The sequence below is a fragment of the Adiantum capillus-veneris genome, chromosome 4 (assembly GCF_014529385.1).
Source record: "Adiantum capillus-veneris isolate H3 chromosome 4, ASM1452938v2, whole genome shotgun sequence".
NCBI classification, from domain to species: domain Eukaryota; kingdom Viridiplantae; phylum Streptophyta; class Polypodiopsida; order Polypodiales; family Pteridaceae; genus Adiantum; species Adiantum capillus-veneris.
Genome location: NC_140934.1, coordinates 160,913,032 through 160,919,629, shown reverse-complemented (window position 1 = coordinate 160,919,629; position 6,598 = coordinate 160,913,032). Strand labels below are relative to the sequence as shown.

The following is a 6,598-nucleotide window of genomic DNA, read 5'->3' as shown; positions in this document are numbered from 1 at the left end:
CTGGCTCTCAAGGATGAGTCAAACTTGCTCTTTTGTAACTGCCATACCCTCATAATCTCCATATGCATTTGGCTCTAAAGTTGGAAGAAACTTCTTTTTCAACAAAATAGCTTCTTGTTGAATAAGGTTAGGCCCAACATATCATGGAGAAAAAAATTAGTATTCTCATCTAGTTGGATCATTTTAATAGTGATGTAGACTCCAAAACCTTGAGCTCAAATCCCATGTACTCTTTGGCTACTCCATTTGGTATTTTTGGTAGCCACCTCTTGAGCTCATCTGGGGCATCTACTTTGGGTTTGTCTTCATCTAGATCCTGAATACCCCCCATGGTTAAAGTACCAAATAAGTCTATCAATGGCAGCTGCTCATCACTTTTAAACCATTAGAAAAAGGATGGGGTCTAGGAGGGCCTGTTTATTTGCCATGAGCTTATGGAGGTGATTAATATTCTGAAAAATAGGTGTATGCCATGTGTGCAAGAATGGTGGGTGTGTAAGAGATGTGTAAGAATAGTCAAAGTATGCACTTTTCCCCCCCAAAAAGGAGGTGGAACATTTCATGGTTTCTGGCCTTTCATAACTTTCACATATGACCTCCGATTGGAGTGGAGATCATAGATCTAGAATCTATGCATAGAGCTCTTTCCATAAATATGCTACATGATATGGTTTTACCTGCTAGATTTTAAATTCCATTTTGGGAAGGAAATTTGAATTCAAATAAACTAGCCATTTTACATGTTTGAATTCAAGAACTGTCCTTTGATTACTTTCTTAGTACTAAAGGTTTGACTTCCTTAAACTTCCAAATAAAGAGGCCCTCCTAGACCCCATTCTCTTCCTAATGCTCTATGTGTCTATCTTCATCTACTTTGGGTCTGTCTTCATCTAGATCCTGAATAACCCCCATGTTTGAAGTACTAGGTAAGTCTATCAGTGGCAATTTCTCAACACTTTCAAAGTCTATGGGTGTGGTTAAGGTGATTGGTACATGTTCGGGTACTTGAGAAGTGTGGCCCAAATCCACAGCTTTTGATTTAATTCCCGAGCATGCATCTCTACTTGTGCATTTATACTTGCTTTTTCTTTGTCAAGTTGTTTTTGTAGCTCTTTAACTTGTTGCTCCTTTTGGGGGTTGGTATTGAGCATCCCAGGCATCAACAATTGCATTTGTAGCTTCTCTTGTTCCAGCTCTGCTTTGAGTGCTAGTGATGTATCTTGGTTGGCAAGGAGAGTAGAAAGGGTATGCTTGATAGCATCATACAAATCACATAGCTTTGAGTGTCTCTTTTTCTCCTTTCCAAACTCTCTTCCGTTTTGTTGCGCTCCACTTGGAAATGGCTATTTGCCTCAATTTCCCTTTTGAGATCCTTATATGTGTCTTCAACATCTTTCTTTGATTTCTTGAGCTCTATTTGTTCCTTCTACAGCCCTTCCACCAGCTGTTTGGTCACGATTTTGTGACAGTTGAGCTGGAGTTCCAACATGTCAAGTGTCTCGTGGAGATCAAATTTTTCCGCTATTCCCATGGTCACTTTTTCATCTATTGTCTACAATGGAGGAATGTCTCTTGTCAATATATATATATATATATTTATTTTATTTTTTTAATGAGCGGCATGTCCTTAAGGTTATGGAGGAGATTATGGTATATCTGTAACTTATTCTTGTACTAGATGATGTCCCTCAATGTGTCGCAATTCCATATCTAGTTGATTAGGCATCTCTCCTTCATAACCCTTGGTTTTTAAGTCCAAACTTTGCTGCTTTGATATAATATCTTGTGAAAAGGAATATTCTTTTATGATCATTTTTATGTCCCACCAAAATTTATGAAGAATTGGGCATTGTCACCAAGGTTGCACTGCCTAGTTTCAGAAGTGGAGAGTGGCCATTGCCAAGCTCAATAACAAGTGAAATCTATAGGTGCAAGATCTTCTATGAGATCCAAAAATGTCTAAAGTCCAGCATTGCAAGCAAGCTAAGCAGAGTTTCAATGTTTATGCTCATCATTGTCTTTGTGGATTTCTTTGCAAAGCTTGATGTGAAAGTCTCTAGAACAATAATGTCAGTTAAGTGCTTAGACAACTTGAAGATGTGTTAGAATTTTTGGATGAGGGTTGGGGTCAAAAATAAGTGAATGGGGTCCTTTGCAAAGTGCATTCTGGCTCCATTACCTATAAATACATGATCCATACTCAAAACTTCATTATCTCAAAAAAAAAAAAGTTGATGGCATCATGTGTGGGGGGGGGGGGGGGGGGGGATAGATTCACAATGAGAAGATAGATTCACCTTCAACTTTTGATTTTCAAATAGTTGGAAAGAAGGTATGTAGGAAATAGTTTATTTTTTTATGGAGATATTTTTGTGTGACCTATTCTTACTTTTCCTTTTTTTTCAATATGGATTACAGGTCTCGATGAGGATGAGAAGAAAGTTTTATGCCAAGAAGTGCCAAAAGGAATAGTACATCTTCTTTCAAGCTAAAGCCTATTAAAATTGTATCAAGTTGGCATTTTGTACAAATGCTGGTTGTCTCTTCTTATAGAAGACTGACATTTTGTTCATTTCCATATCAATGACAAATGACATTTTGGTTTATATGACTTATCTTGTTTGATTTGTTGTTCAGATGTCTTGTTTTTTTTTTATTGTTCAGATTTCTTGTTTGATGTCAATGTCATCAATATTGTATGCCTTCACAACACAATAGATAGGCCAACTAGGTTTAGGTTTGTCACCTTTTCTCCTCTTCCTCTTTTTGTGAACAATAGGTCAAGAGATATGGGTAAGTATTTTGGCTCCTCTTCCTCATTTCCTATGAGCAAGAATGAGAAGAGAAAATATAATGAGGAAGAGGTGGAAGAAAAGGAAGAGAATGAAGATAAGTGAGAGGTGCAAGAGAAGGAACACCCTAAGCTAGTTTTCACTATCTCCGCTTACTTGAAAGAACTCCCACCATGGTTGGCACTTTTGGGTGTTTTGGTAGTCCAATGACTCTTTCTTGTGCTAGCTTCCTATATTTTCCTTGGGCTCTTCCTTGTTGTTTTGGCTCTTCTTCTTTCTACTTTCCTTCTTAGGTTTTGTCTCCTTGGGCTTATCTTCATCCTTGGGCTTTTGGTTCTTCAAATGTTTGCTTCTTCTACTCCTCTTTGGTATGTGTTTGTGCTTTTCTGCTCTTTTTGAGGAAAACAAGCTTCTTTCCCTTCTATGGAGCCTCTTTGGGCTTGTTTTCCTTCTTGGCTTCTCTTCCTTTGGAGCCTCTACCTTTGCTCTTTTGTGTGGATCCTCTTTGACCTCTATGGTGTCTGGCCTCTTCCTTTGGCTTCTTTGGCCCTTTGGGGGTTTGGGTGTTGCTCTTGGTAGTGCTATTTGGGCACTAACCATATATCTAATCATCTTTGCCCTTACCCAGCAAACATGGTTGTTGCTGTAGCAAATCCTATTGATCTAGCAAATAAAGATTAGTATGTTAGCTTACCCTAATAGCAATTTCTTACCCTATTTATATTGTCAAATGCTTACCCTAATAGTCTTGTTTCATTCACATTTTCTTTAAACCAAAAACGATGATCTATTATGAGTGTTCTTGTGTGAGAGAGAGCTCTTAGGTGAGTGTTCCTGTGTGAGAGAGAGCTCTTAGGTGAGCTCTTGGAGGAGGATTATGCCTCAATATTTTACATTGGTATCAAAGTAAGCTCTTAAGAAAAAGGAAGCATATAAATTTCTAAGAGAAAGGATTAGGGAAAAATAACATGCAAGTAGGATGTCCATCAACCTTTCAACTAGCTACACTTCAATTACTAAGCTGCATCTCCATTACCCCTGATGATGCCAAAAATCCTACTATAGGGATGAGAAGCTCAATTAATTGCTTGAGTATCCAATTGCACGTCTTAAGCATGTGTTACCAATAACATGAGCTCACTAGTTATTTGCTTGGCCCACTTGTGTGCAAGCAACCAAAGGGGGGAGAGCACTTGGACAAGAGAGAGCGTCATGGAATCATGTGGCACAACAACCTCAATGTACTAAGTTTGTGTGTAGATTTTCAAATACAAGAATGGTTCTACATGGATTGGACAACAAATGAGTACTAGTAGGTATGAGCATTAGAGAAAGGAATAAGGATTTTCTCTAATAAAATCTTTCTATGTCTATAACCATACCTTCACATTTAAGATTTTCATGTCATCCATAAGCTTTGTAATAAGAGTAAGTTGCTCAATTGCCTCTATCAACCTTGAGACAACCCTATTTAGAAATATCCAAAGCATTTTCACAAAATAATTGAAAGTGGGAGCACTGGGTAAAGTATTGGATAGTTACACTTATAGCCTAGCCATTCCATGGTGGCCCTCAAGAGATTTCAATATGAAACATGTTCTATCAGTGATATCAATTGCTATAAGATTCTAGTGAGAACTATGGCAAACAAGATGAAAATTTGAAAATGACCTAGGGTTGCAGTAGAACGTACCTCTTATGGTAGGGGTAGAGAAGGAGACAAGTTTCAAAATCTATATTGGATAGCCAATTCCTTATGTCAGAATCAGTTCTCAAATAGTGAGAGATGGTTGAGTCAACCATGTCCACTTTCTATTGGAAATCTAACTTATAGTCATGCATCAATAATCTACAAAGAAATTCAAAGAACACTTTTTAATTATGAATAATCTACAAAAACACATAAAGAATGTTTATGGTTAGGCAAACCTCATTGATGAAATAATAATATGGTCATTGGTCTCTCTTTGCCAATCTTTGAGGATTTCAACACACTTAGCATCCAGGGTAATATAATCTGTTTTTCCAATAAGGTCATCCTCTAAGAAAGCAGCCACCAAGAAGCCTGTGGGATTGACACCTCTCAACAGTGAAGGGAGTTGAGATTCAATCCCCCTGAGTTCATTTGTTTCCAGCTCCACCCTGTCAACTTTGGGCTCTCCTAGAGCATCCTCCTTTGTTATTTCCTCAACCAAAATTTCAAGCTCTTTTGCCTTTCTTGATGGGGGTATGTTGAGAATGTTGAAGGTTTTCTCATCTTGCTAAGGTACTAGCTCAAGAATTTTGTTGAATATGTACCTTAATCTCCTCATGATAATCATATCCTTGTCCATACATGTGACCGTGTGAGAGTGTGTTGCACATATGCATGCATCTTGGAAGAGCTCAATTAAAAATTCTTCAGTATCCTCTTGCATACATGCTAAGGCACCTCTTGTCCATCTCATATCAATCTTAAACATTTTGCTATTTTCCTATAGAGCCTTTGGAAAGGAAGCCTTGGAATTTCAATTGTTAGAGCCTCTCATTTTCTTACAGGTGGGAGTTTCATACCAACTCCCTTATCTCCTTGTGAGCTCTCACCTTTGTCCACCTTTTTGACTCTTGATCTCTCACCTTTGTCTGTTGGTTTAAAATCAATTGGTGTTCCCTTGACATCTTGTGGTTTGAGATTTTCTCTAGGAACCTTCCTTGTAGTTTGTTCGGTTCTTGCCATTTCTATAGATTAGAGCTAAAAGGAGAAAAAAATATGGGCATAGAGTCACTATAGTTTTTCTTCAACTCACTATTTTTTTCTTTAAGAAACTATCTTAGACCTCTTCATTAACTTCAAAATGACACATTCCAACAATATTCCACCAAAAATAAGACTTGGGTCCTCTCTATGCAAAAACAGTGTAGCCGAACATACATCCGGCTACACTATTTTTGCATTGAGAGGACACAATCAAGTAAAGTTATAAAAGTATCTCTAATGAATATATAAAGACATAAAGATACATTGATTCTCCTTAACATACTATGTTAGACCTCCTTATTAAGTTCAAAAGGACACAATCAAAAGATGAAGGTTGTGTCTCCTCCATGCAAAAATAATGTAGTTGGACCAATGTCCGGGACCAATGTTTGACTACTCTACTTTTTCATAGAGGACACTACCAAAAAATGTCAAACAAACCACTCCTATCGTGTCTACACAAAAATAGTGTAGTTGGACCAATGTTTGACTACTCTATTTTTGCATAGAGACGACACTACCAAAAAATGTCAAACGAAAACACTTGTGTCGTCTTTAAGCAAATCTAGTCTAGCCGGACATGCGTCCGGGTATACTATTTTTGCATAAGGAAGACACATCTAGAAAAATTATATGAAGAAAGCTCTTATGTCATCCCTATCAAAAACAATGTAGTCGGACATGTGCTCGACTACACTATTTGCACATAGCGATGATACAGTGTGAGTTTACCAACATTTCTAAAAATTATTAATATTACAACGGATTACCTTACAATGAATCCAACTATTTGAATCGAGAAAACGAGGAGAAATTTGCAAAAAACATGAAGGTTAGATTGCAATCAAATATGTGAAGCCAGAGAAGAAGGCCCAATGTAAGTCGAGACCTTGAATCGACTTTGTGGATCAATGTGGAGAGAAGAATGGAGCTAATAGAAAACACTTTGCAAAAATCTTTTTCGAGTGTGAGCATCTCTATATATAGGAGTGCACAATTACCAAAGTAAAATTTGAACTAACATGATTTACGATGCATGGATTTGACCATTGGGCACATGTCCCCAAGT

General features: G+C 37.5%; 1 pseudogene; it reads right to left on the bottom strand.

The window, feature by feature from the left end:
- Window positions 1-3,108: 3,108 nt before the first annotated feature.
- On the bottom strand, window positions 3,109-5,129 carry LOC147460253 (uncharacterized; annotated as a pseudogene).
- Between the last annotated feature and the right edge of the window lie 1,469 nt (window positions 5,130-6,598).